Source organism: Lepisma saccharinum, chromosome 2, assembly GCF_977018435.1.
Source record: "Lepisma saccharinum chromosome 2, izLepSacc3.1, whole genome shotgun sequence".
Classification (NCBI taxonomy): domain Eukaryota; kingdom Metazoa; phylum Arthropoda; class Insecta; order Zygentoma; family Lepismatidae; genus Lepisma; species Lepisma saccharinum.
This window is the reverse complement of record NC_139230.1, coordinates 157036247-157048865: the sequence shown is the minus strand read 5'-3', so window position 1 is coordinate 157048865 and position 12619 is coordinate 157036247. Positions and strand designations below refer to the sequence as shown.

Below are 12619 nucleotides of genomic sequence, written 5' to 3'. Positions count from 1 at the left end.
CACCCACCTATAGCAAAGCTTTGCAATGGCCACATTGTAACATGTGTCTATGAAGACCAACAATGAAGTACCATTAGAGCCAACAATGGCAGGCCAGAAGACAGTTACCATTAAACCACCTGATTTGGACAGACCACCACTGAGTTTCCTTCACAGGTAAGACCTGGTACAACCTGTAAAAAAATTGTATATCTAAGTTATCATGGCCTTTTTAAAGGTTATCTGCACCTGTATTGAGGCTTCTTACTCTTAGCAGAATATGTGCAAGGAATGCTTAACACATTTGCTTCCGTGTCCAACCATAGTCAGAAATGTGTGTATCGATTTGTCTCAATTCTGATCATGGTCAGATAGCAACACCACTATGTGAGGAAGGGTTCTGAACTCAGTTTGATTTTAAATATAATTCATTTATCATTTAAACGATGGAGACTTCATTAGTTCAATGCTTTGTAGACTTCAGTGTGTGATCATGGAGAAGAGCAGAGATGATGTGAAAATGCATAAGTAGAAGTGCAAGAAGCTTGGATCATCATATTATTACATATATGTGTCAATAAACAATATATTTTTTAAAATATTATTGTGTTCTAAAACCACTCCATGCAGACAGACTACTGAAGACTGAAATCCAAATCACAGGGTGGCTACAAACAAGCAGAAATGAAATTCCCTGACTTTTCCAGGTTTTCCAGGACAAAATTTAAATTTTTCCCTGACAATTACAAACTAAACTAAATCGATGTTTTTGCAATTGGAAATAATATACTCATACAGATCCACGTATGGTTTTGCCAAGTACCAATATTATCTTCTATTAAATTGACTTAATTTCTCTATTCTCTATGATTTGAATTCAAACTGCAAAATAGTGAATTTGGAAAATTATTAAAATTCACAAGCTAAGTAAGGATTATGGAATTTTGTCATACACAGTAAGTTTAAAATAAAATACTTGATTATTTTTAAAGTTACGACTAAATGAGATAAGAGTGAAGAGTGATTGATTAAGAAATACAATTTGTAATTTATCATTCTCCTTATACATTCTCAGTATTATATGTTGATATTTCCACTGAGGTTTGGAACCCTCTGTTTGCAAAAACTATGAGTGCGGACTCATTTTTCAATGCATAAAGCTACTTCTCTCTTCTCTGTAAAGCAAACAACTTAACTCTTGCATATAAGTGAAACAACTGAATCGAACAAAATAAAGTGTCATATTTTCTTACATTATCGATGGGATTTCTGCTTCAGTACAGTATATCCAAGTGAAGTGCTGTGAAACTGACACCATGAAGTTATACCATTAATGCTGACGAAAAGGGTATGTAAGTATTAGAAATTTAACGCAAGGAATTTATAGAATTGCATTGTATAGGTATCCGATTTAGCTAACCAACACATTAAAACAGGAACACTAATAATAAAAGCTTCTGAAAGTTCATATACGAGGGGCATCCTGAAAAAAGCTCCAATGGTGCCTATACGCAGCACTAGTGGTCGGAGAGCGACACACACACACACATGAAGGCAGGAAGAAGTGGCATGTAGCTGTAATCTGGTACAGTTGCAATGCAGCAGGTTTAGGACAGTTCTAGGTTAAAGATTGCAGCTCTCATAAAGTCTCCCACCGACTGCGATGTAGCCTACATTGCACGCTCAGAATTTGGCACAGAACCACCAGCAATCGTGTGATTTGTGCAGACCGGACGTCGTGAGTGATAGTATGGTCAGACGATGGTGCAGACAATTCATGGAAGGCCAATCAAATGTGCACAAACCCCTAACAGCTGAGTACACACGGGCCCCTTGCATCACTTCAGGCGAAAGATCTTAGACCACTCCCTGTGACCGACTTTCATATCTTTGTTTAACTGAAGAGGTTTCTGGCAGGGCAAGGATTTGACAGCTACATTACGGTAAAGATAGTTCCAATCTTTGCTGTCAGACACATATACCATCGGCATACAAAATTTAGTGCCATGCTACGACAAATGACAGAACAACGGTGGTGATTATGCCGAAAATTAGGTTAGGACTCACTGTTACTAATGCAATAAATTACACCTGATATTCTTGTTTTATTTATGCCTAATCGGTAGGGACCTTGATATATTTTTTTCAAATTGGTATATTTTCTTATTTTTTACTTTTTACATTACGGTGTTATTTTTCCCAAAATTCACATTTTCCTTTTAGCGCATTTTCTGGCAAATATCTGAAATTATACCTTCATGGTGTTTTTAAACTACTGTTTCAAATTGTAAGTCACATGGCTTACGCCTCTTCGCGAGAGTTTGATATCTTGAAAGTTATTTTGGGAAAGTTATTAATTTTAAGGTAAGGATTTTAGATAATGGACTTTTGGTGTGGAGTTAGGGCCCCACAATTTCTTGATCACGGCTGAAGGTGGGGGTGATGTGATCAGCACCACACTCCTGGCTACCTTTATCCCTCAAAGTTTCCTCAAGGTACCAGCTTCATATGATGCTGGGTGGGCACCGGAGCAGTTTGAATAGGTGGAAAACATCCCGGTTCTCCCCCGCAGGGATCGACCCCGGGTCTCTCGCATAGTGCGCACTTAGCTTGGTAATTCAAAACATATCTCGTGCGACAAATACGAAGATGTGGCTCCCGTGTGACGGTAGATACGCAGTCGATCTTCTGTTATAACCCTGCCACTTTGCTCTGTGATGCAAATGGTTTTGATAGAAGTTGAAAAAATCGTGGGAAATAAATGATTTAATGTGGCTGTCGGAATTATTCCACGTACGTATAACTCTATAGTTTAGTCTTGAGTAAAATGTTGGAAAACTTGCATGTTCTATGTACACAAACATGGCCTAGAAAAGACAAGAATGTTGGATTTCATGGAATTTTTCGTTGTTTTAGGACATTTCTTTAAAAAAAATCGCTGAAAACGCTAACAATTCGCATTTTTTGCCAAATTCGCATTATTTCGATATTTCGAACGGGCGAAAAATGTGTCCAAACATCACTGCACATTCCTAAACATAATTTCGCAGTAATTACCATTTTTCACGGTTTTGGCGTTTGCGAAAAATCAATGTACCTACTAATTGGAAATTACTTTCTGGGCACCCCTCGTATAAATCAGTAGATGGAAAGTGAAAATTTAGCAGGGCTGGCAGAGAAAAGTGAATTCTTGAAGGAAGTGATTTGCTGTTATGATTGAATGATTCGAGTAAATATGATATTAAAATATTTACGTATTTATTATTAGTATTTTATTTCATAATATTGGACATTAACTTCACTCAGTGAGAGATTTAAGACCATCTCTCACGAGATTAAACAGACAGGACAGAGAGTGGCGTTATTTCATTGCAATACTAGTGCTGCAGTAAATTTGAGGTTGGGAGTTGCCAATTTTTATAACGTTCACCAATGCAGATTTATGTTTCACTTTTTCGTGATAGTGTTAAATATATATCCCGTTTGGTTGGATTCTTCTTGATATCTATGAATATTGCATGTCATTGTAAACGTATGTTAACTTGTGCGAAACCAGTAATACGTCAGGATGATAAAAGAAAGCCTTCGTAAGCACTGCTACATTAAATAAGGTGAAGTGAGCCAGAAGAGTAATAAAATTCCAGCAGCATATTTGCAGTCTAAAGCTCTTCTTGTTTATGCAAGCGATTTTTGTTGGATGTTGCAGTCCATGCAATTTCTGTCGCATGTTGTAGTGAGATACTTTGTCGGGTGGCGATATTCGACAAAAATCGTATGTATCAATGGAACATATTTGTTACCATGTTCCTTCAGTTTGCCCAACAAAATGCCTTACTACGAAGTCCGACAACTATCGGACGGCACCAGCCGCTCTTATCCCCTCCATCTGTTCACAAGTCCCCTTACTACTCCCATACGGACAAGAAAAAATGATAATTAAATGCATTTTGCACGTAATATTAAGAGGCTTAACCTTTACTCCTCCGATGATGCCATATGGTATCATCAGAGTAAGGTCGTACTGCCCGATGATACCATATGGTACCATGGTGCTGATTACGAAATGAATGTGCTTTTTGGACCTTCATACTCTTATGTTTGGGTGGAAACTCTGACACAGGTCTGCAGCAAGCCTGGGAAATTCATATTGATAACCAACCTCCCCCCAACCTCCGCAACATATCCATGCCACATTTCCGAACAGAGTTTCACATTTTGGCTCATTATTCAATTTGTATGGCACCCAAGAACATGAAACATGTTTCAATCTCTTTGGAAACGTCTATTCTTTGAAGAGAATACTAAGGTTTGCGTCTTCTCCCAAAAATAGCGGGAGAAGAGGAGGTAAACTCCAGATTTTTATGTTGTTTTTTTTCATTGAAATTAGGTGGTCGCGCCCCCAAACCCCCCTTCCTCAGTTCGGTGTTCTGAATTGTATACGGTTGCATGCTATGATGTTCTAGCTGAAAACCAAAACTTATTCGAAGTAGATTGCTCCAATAGTACCAGAGTTATAACAATTTTCCTCCAAACATGCAAATTACCTATTTTTTGAAAAAAAAACACATTTTGGTATATTATTCAACTTGTATGGCACCAAAGAACATGAAACATGTTTCATTCTCTTGAGAAATGTCCATTCTTTGAAAAGAATACTAAAGTTCGCGCCTTCTTCCCAAATAGCGGGAGAAGAGGGGGTAAACTCGAGATTTTTGTGTTTTTTTTCATTGAAATTCGGTAGTCGCACCCCCAAACCCCCCTTCCTCGGTTCGGCGTTCTGAATTGTACACGGTTGCATGCTATGGTGTTTTATCTGCAAGACAAAACATATCCGAAGTACATTGCTCCCTTAGTGCCCGAGTTATAACAATTTTCCTCCAAAAATGCAAATTACCTATTTTTCGTAAAAAAAATCACATTTTGGCTTATTATTCAACTTGTATGGCACCCAAGAACATAAAACATGTTTCATTCTCTTGAGAAATGACCATTCTTTGAAAAGAATACTAAAGTTCGCACCTTCTCCCCAAAATAGTGGGAGAAGAGGGGGGGCAAACTACAGACTTTTGTTTTTTACATTGAAATTCGGGGGACGTGCCCCCCAAAGCCCCCCTTCCTCGGTCCGGTGTTCTAAATTGTACACCGTTGCATGCGCTGATGTTTTATCTGCGAAACAAAAGTTATCCGAAGTAGATTGCTCCCATACTGCCCGAGTTATAACAATTTTCGTCAAAAGAGTGTTCGAAGTCAATGAAGACGAAATTCCCGGACATTTCCCTGACTTTTTTTGACACCTCAAATTCCCTGACTTTTCCCGGTTTTCCAGGTCTGTCGCCACCCTGAAATCAAGAACAGAGAATTCCATAGGTGCCCAGCCAACATGTTAACAATTGCCCTCAACTGATGATTATATGTGCATAAAAATGTTAGGGCTGAACAAATATGAAATTCTCAACAATGCTGTAAAAGTACCAAAAAATTTTCCAACTTCCAACAACTGATAGTATGCCAATTGGATATCATGCATGATTGGATTTATTACCAGGTTCCCACAACTTGACAACACACATGTTTTTCATATTCAACCATCCTACCTTCACCAGAAATGTGCATCCAGTAATATACATACATTCACATCAGGGTTGCCCATCCCCCCTCCCCTCCTTTATGCTAAATTCTTCATACAAATTATTTTGGACAGACAAAAGTTCACACAAAAGTTAATAACACATTTAAATAATTTACATGTACTTTAGTTATTGTTTGCAATATACCCATTGCACATGATTCTAACAATGAAGTATGCAACATAAATTTGCAACCACTCACACATCAGGTCGTCTTGCAGTTGTACTAGAGTATGTGGGTGCCTCTTTGTACATTTCACCCGCTATTCCACATGGTTCCACAGATGTTTGATTGGATTCAAATCTGGGGAATTAGCAGGCCAGTCGAGACAAGAGAGCATGGGTGAATGCTCCTCATGCCATAAAGCTCTGTGGACATGGCAGTTGTGGTCCAGGAAGACGAGGAGCATTCATGTGATGTACATCACAAAGATGCAGTGTAAACTGCAACACATGGTCATCCAGAATGACAAAGTATCCTTGCTGGTTCAATGTCTCAGCCATCTGCACAATAGGGTGCAGTTCATGTTATTAAAAACAGCCCCAGATTATCACCAGAACTTGTCCAGCTTGAACTGCACCTAAATCACAAGCAGGATGAAAAGCCTCATGTGACCTATAGTGAATGCCTCAGATCATTAGAGTACAAACAAAAACGTGATTCATCAGACCATATTACATGTTTCCAGTCCTTCAGGGTGAAGTGTTGGTGCCACAGAGCCCACTTAAGATGTGCTGCTTGTGGGCACTCAGCTCCATATGTCCATCTAATGCAGTACTCTTCTGCATCTGGTTGGGAGCAACCTTCATTGACAGTTTTGAGTAATTCCTGGTGACTTTAAAACCGATCTGCAGCTATTAGATGTCCTACATGGCGACGATACCTGTCAGTCATAAGTGTTTTTTGGTCACAGTTACGATCCTGATTTGAGTTTTCTTGCAAGGCACACCACTCCTTGTACACCCTCTGGACTATTCCCTCTGATACACCTACAAACTGGGCCACTTCATTTACTTTGTGTCCATGTGCACCCCAAACACAATGGCACCTTTTAGCCACTCCATTATGTCTGACTTGTGACCAATTTCACAAACTGCTTACACCTACTTACTTGCACATGACTGAAGCTCATAATCTCTTGAGGTAACTGTTCAAGCCTTATTATTTCAGAGATCGCTGCTTGTGCGCCCACCTCAGTACTATCAGGATCCATTTTGTTTGGCTGGGAAAATAACATATGTTGAACCTGGAGGTGACTAATATTATGTCTGGGGTGTGTATTTCACACGAATGACATCATCCAAGGGCTCATGTTTATTTTAAACATTCATCATTGATGCAGTTTAAAAAAAAAAAAAAAAGGCTCACACCCATTACATTAGGGGCATGTTCCCCATAGAGCAGTATCCAAAGATTTCTAAACCAGGTACAGAGTTTCCTGCCATTTCCACTTCTTGGGGTAATCTGAGGTAGACTGGTGCCAGTTGGTATGCAAATATTTAATTTCCTTGTAATGGTAATAAACTAAAGTTTTGTTTCAACATCTTATGGCCGTGTGTATGAACAAAGATCAAATTTTAAACTCAGATCGAGAAAGGATCACTGGAAAATTCCATTGCACGAAGACGGTTCAACACTTGATCGCGATCTAGGCACATCAAAAAGAGTTTATCTTCTGATCGGCAATTCACCATCATTTTGGTGTCTGATCCTGGTTCACAATACTGACGCTTCGACTGCAGGCAGTTGTTTTTGAATATAAAAGAGTGGAAAGTGATATCAAGGGCGTGTAAACACTAGAGATGTTGGGTGTACAATGCTGATAATTCAAAAACTGTATAAACTAAAAACTGCCAAAATAAAAATAATAATTTGTGGTTCTGTGGTGCAAAGTCGTAATGTTTCTAAATACAGGGGTGGAAACTATTCAAGTGGTCAAAATTACTGATTTAACTGAACAAAGTAACAAAAAAAACTGACCAAATACTGACAAATTACTGACCACTTACTGACTTATTTACTGTAACGAACTCGTCTTGTTACAAATTGTACGGGATCCACCTCTATATGAAAAAGCTTTCTTAGAATCTAAGGTATTGAAAATTTAATTTTTGTATATAGTTAATATTCGGGGTTGAATACACTTTTTATAGTTTTCATTTCCTCCACTCACTAATGCTAGCATGGCCAACCCTTTATAAAGGCGAGAGCTTGGCTAGCAGCTTAGTTGGACTCTGCCCACGGACAAGAGAGAAGCATACACCGCTTTAGAGTGAAGGACCCACTCTGCTTTCTAGCAAGAGAAATTTAGATAAGATCTTTTTAAAACCCCGTCTCTTGGATGCTGGGAGTTTAAAGTGATACCCTGTTGTATTGATGCTGGGAAAAGTCACTTCACATAGTTCTTGTCTAGTGTGGTACCCCGTTGCTCTGACGTTTGGGAAAAACCACGTTTTCATGAATATCTCAAGCCTTTCTTTTTCGGCGAGTTTGTCTTAAACTTTTGTGATTGCCATCTAACAGGGATACTAAGTATCATATAAGAGGTTTTTCTCAAACTGTTATGGGAATACACGTATCAGTTTCTTTAAAAAAGTTAAATTGTGTAGTTCGATGACAAAGGTTTAAAAGTTGTAACAATGGAGATTTACATACCTATAACAGTATAACTACAGTAGACTCGCGATTATCCGAGCTAATTGGGACCAAGATTACCTCGGATACGGAAAAACTCTGATAATACAGAGATAATGTGCTAATAGGTCGTAAATGATGAAAAAACACTTAAAACTGTATAGTAATTATTTATTACTAGTACAACATAAATGAGAAGATTACTTTTTCTGCTTAGAATAGGCCTACACAGACTTAAACACCACCGTAACACTCGGATACACCGACAATGTAATGAACACGTGCAGCGTGGACGGTGACTTGACTCCATAAACAAACAGGGAGGAGCGTAATGAAGCACAATGTTTTCCAACCACTCCCTTGGTTAACCCGGAGCATAGGTTAATCGGGACTCAGTTAATCGGGAGTCTACTGTATAGTTTAAATGTATAACCCTACTATAAAGGGTCTACATTCCATTCTTGCCTTAATTTGGTGTTGAATAAACTTTAAATGTAAAAGTCTTTTCTTGAGTTTTCTCTGTATCACTCTGACAAAACTTTTGGTACCCTTAGTAAGTGCACCCATCACCCGAACCCTGAGTACATGGAATCTCATGCCCCAACCTGAACTAAGGACAGCATTATGGGTAGAACTTGAAACAACGTATCTCAGAGTTTGAGGATCGAGCAGGATTAGAGTGCACCTAGTAGGCTTGCCTCTATGTGTATACTCTGTGTGGAGCACACAAGAAATACAGTGACCAAGCAGCCTCTCGAAGCGAGGAAGGACGGGTCAAGTTATTGTGTCATGTAAAACGTGGGGTATGACTTGAGAAGTTCTCCCAGAGGAGAACGTTACATTATTTACATCATATCAATAAACTGTCATCCTAAAAGCTAATGTAGGATTTCACATTGTAAAATTATTTTCTGGTTCCATTATCCACACAGCCAGCCAGCCATCACACATTTTTTTATTCATGATAAAACAATAATAATATTGCTTGTTTGAATTATAAAATATTACTGACTTTACTGACCATTTTTTAAAAACACTGACAAATTACAGACTATGATGAAAAAACTGACTTCTGATTTTACTGACCATTTTCAACTGCTGTAAATACTGTACTTTCTATCCCAGAGCACAAAACATATATAAATGTAATATATTATGCACAAGTGCAAGGTAAATTAGAACAGAGCAATGTTACAATATTGCTATATGGAGTTGGGAATGATTGTATAAATTTACGAAAATACATGTTACTGGCTATTTACACAACACGACAATATAAATATATAAGAATTAAGAAATGAAAAATTCAATTACCACAGTACAGTAATAAAACTAACAATAATATATCTTTATTTACCGGCGAGGTTCAGCATATGCTGTTGTCCCAAAATTGAATGCATTTCGTAAGGCATTAAAGTCCCGTAGAAGAAGGTTTTGTGCTTTCTCCTTCTTTTGTGTTGTGCCATCAGTTCTTTTTTAATATTATTATTTCTTTACATTCTACTACATCCCTGTACTTGTCGACAAGGTTGATCAGTACATTTCTCAAATTCAGATAAGCCGGACACTGTGGCCGAGTGGTTAGCACATCGTGCTGCAATGCCAAGGGTCCTGGGTTCGAATCTCGCTCGGGCTTGGTTGTTTGTGAATGTCCATTCATCAATTTCATTATTTCATCACTCATCCCCATCTTTGCAAATTAGCTAAGAGGCACAAAATGCGAAGTAAAATAAACTAAATCAATAGAAATCAATCAATAAATCAAATTCAGATAAGTTTGCAGCCAGAATTTCTTTCTTCTCCTACATGTTGATACTTTAACACATCACACTACTCTGAATGGTTCTTGATTGTAATTTGTTTTAGTCAACCAATCAGGTATAGTCTTATATATTACTCTCAGATCAGTTGAACGGAATCTCGTGAACGTGGATTTTCGTTGGTGCAATGCAAATCTTTAAACCAAGTTCATTTAGAGTGGATTAAAATTGATCTAGTTCATCTGAACTTCGAATTGATGGGTGTTGGTGTACGCGGCCATTAGTCTTGCAACATTCCTATAAATGCCAAAATTAACATGATACAGTAAAATGGTTAACTAATACAGTGAAAAATATTTTGAACTGTGGAACACTTCTGTGAAGTTCATGAATAATACATGAGAGAATGTATGTTTGGAATATTCCTTTCTAAATCTTCACATGACAATTGCCATAAGAAAAATTGAGTATGCATTATAAAAGCAGGTTAATTATTATTGAAACAAAACATTACATTTTAATAAGCAAACACTGACAAAGTCTTAATATTTTCCCTTCAGAATTTTGGCTGCATCTATGCACATGTCATCTAACTCACAATTGCAAATTCATCTAGGTTGTCATCAGCCTCATGAATCATTCATGAAAACAATTATTGTACTTTCCACACAATTCAATCAAGGAAATGTAGTCTAGGGTTAGAATAGAATTTGAACCTTTGTACTGAATTTAGAGAGCCACGGTAGCTGTTGTTAGGATGTCTTAACTACCATGTTAGAGGCCCAAGTTCAATTCCCGGTAGGGGAGAACCAGGATTTTTTTGTACCCTTGTCATGGATTTGAAAACAGAACAAAGAGTGGCATTTAAGTTTTGTGTAAAACTCTGTAAAACCCCTTCAGAAAATGGTGGAATACTAAAAACTGCTTATGGCAAGGAAGCCTTTTGTCATGCCAATGTTATCATTTGACATCATCGATTCAGTGATGGTCTGAAAGATGTGACAGATGATCCCAGGGAGGGTTGCCCCTCCACCAGTCGAACTGATGATAATGTTGAAAAGGTTCGATAAAAATTGAATGAAAACAGTGCACAATCACTGAGGATGATGCAGCTGTGTATAGAGCCATTTTGGAGTGCTTGCTAAAGAGACTGCTACGAGGGAGACAAAGCTGGTTGAATCCGGTGCTTGGTTCCTGTAGCATGACAATGTGCCAAGCCACAAGTTGTCCAACAGTTTTTGGCACGGAAACAAGCGACTGTGTTAAACCACCCACCTATTCACCAGATTTGGCACCGGCAGACTAATTTTAATTCCTCAAATTGAATGCCCACCTGAAGGGCCATTGACTCCATTTTGAATATCGAAGAAGCTGTGATGAGGCATCTAAACCCAATCCCAAAAGATTTCCAGGGGCATCCAGCAATTGTACAGCCGTGTCACTAAGTGTGTGGACTTAGGGGAGATGAGATCGAAGACTAAGTTTTTATTAAGCCAATTTAAAAACTTTGCATGTGTTGTAATTATAACAGAACACCAAGACGAAGTGCTAACATAACAAACTCTCAATAATGAGAATATTTTGTCTTGTATATAATGCAACTGTAGATCATTGCTAACACTTCATCAAAATGAAAATCTCGTATTTGATTGATTGATTTGGTGTTTTAAGTTCACTTTATGCTCAGTAAGGCTGATTGGGACTGGACCTACAGTTTAAAGTTGGATCCGAACCACTATGTGCCTCAGCCAGGTATCAAACCTGGGACCCCTTGATTACATGGCAATGACGCTACCACAGTACAGTGTCATTGGGGAGGCTCCAATCTCGTATTTGAAAATTTTACTACTTTCGAAATGCCTCTGCACATAGTTCAGTCAGCATTCAGTACCATGTATATAATCACATCATCACAAACAAATCATTCACATGCACACTGTTTTTAAGAAAAACATGAAATTGAAGCCATTCTTACTAAAAAGGTAAGTGAGCACTCAATAAAAATAAAAGCTCAATAAGAGAAAATCAATCAAATCAATCCCTCCATTTTTGTGTGACTACTAAAGTCATAAGATAATTTCACTCACTCTCAGTCTCTTTCTATCCCAACATATTTTAAATTATTAATGATCAAGGTTCAATTACTTTTTGGATCCTTCTCCCCCCACCCCCTTCAATCTCTTACGCACCACCCTTCTGGGCAACTCTGATCACATATATAGTTTAATTGGAACAATGTGTTTACTTTAGACAATGACAAAAATGTGAAGGGGTTCATAAATTACGTATTACACAAGTGAAGGAAGATGGAACTGAAGTACCGTATTTACTCATGTATAATGCACCCTTTATGAATGGAATAATTCAGGAAGCTAACATTAAAACCATGAATGTTTTCACTATGTCACAGCGTATAACATGTATATATCAACAAATAACAACAGTGTTGATAATTATCTTCCATCAACAAGATTACATGGTTTTGACTTCCCTCATTTCCCTTTTTCAGCCCATATTCCTATTCCCCCTCCCTCCCCTTTAAAACATTTTCCTTATTGGTCCCTTTAGTGACTACTTTCCAGCCTACATTCCTTTTTCCCCTTTTTTAAAAAAATATC

General features: G+C 38.0%; 1 protein-coding gene across 1 annotated transcript in view; it reads right to left on the bottom strand.

The window, feature by feature from the left end:
• The window catches only part of LOC145984544 (U1 small nuclear ribonucleoprotein C-like), a 103796-nt gene that overhangs the window by 66350 nt on the left and 24827 nt on the right, over positions 1 to 12619 (bottom strand). The gene's annotated exons all lie outside the window — the stretch shown is intronic.